Genomic DNA, 607 nt, shown 5'->3' with positions numbered 1-607 from the left:
TTTGGTTTGGGGCGAGGTTTTTGGCCTCTTGTCAGAAGAGGCCAGGGGCTACTCCACAGAAGAGCACAGAAGACACAGACAGTTCCAGCTGACCCACCACAGGGCACAGAGGAGCTCCTCAGCCAAGCCGATGCTGCCTCTAGGAAAATGTATTTTTAAAAGGGGAAAATGCTGCCTGTTACTGAGAAATGAGGAAAAAACAAGTGTGAAAAACAGTCCTGCTGACATCAAGGTCAGACAAGAAAGAGGAGGAAGAGGGGCACCAGGTGCTGGAGCGGAGATTCCACTGCAGCCTCTAGAGGACCATGCAGGAGCAGATAACCGCACTGCAGTACATGGAGGACCCCATGCTGGAACAGGTGGATACTTCCTGAAGGAACTGCAGCCTGTAGGGAGTCCACACTACAGCAAGATTACCCTGAAACATTTCAGCCCACAGAGAGGGCCTACACTGGAGCAGGGAAAATGTGAGAATGAAGCAGAGGCAGAGAGGAGTTGCTTATGGACTGACCACAACCACCCATTCTCCATCCACCCTGCACTGTTTGGCAGGGAGAAGGTGCAAGTAGAAGGGAAAGAAGGAGTGACAGTGAACCCGCAAAAAAAA

At 51.4% G+C, this 607-nt stretch overlaps 1 protein-coding gene across 1 annotated transcript in view; it reads right to left on the bottom strand.

The window, feature by feature from the left end:
• LOC104493394 (dystonin-like) overlaps nucleotides 1–607 on the bottom strand; it is a gene marked incomplete at its 5' end in the record, with an annotated part of 44813 nt that overhangs the window by 2952 nt on the left and 41254 nt on the right. The gene's annotated exons all lie outside the window — the stretch shown is intronic.

The sequence above is a fragment of the Buceros rhinoceros genome, unplaced genomic scaffold (genome assembly GCF_000710305.1).
Source record: "Buceros rhinoceros silvestris isolate BGI_N320 unplaced genomic scaffold, ASM71030v1 scaffold26625, whole genome shotgun sequence".
NCBI classification, from domain to species: domain Eukaryota; kingdom Metazoa; phylum Chordata; class Aves; order Bucerotiformes; family Bucerotidae; genus Buceros; species Buceros rhinoceros.
This window is presented reverse-complemented; position numbering and strand designations above follow the sequence as displayed.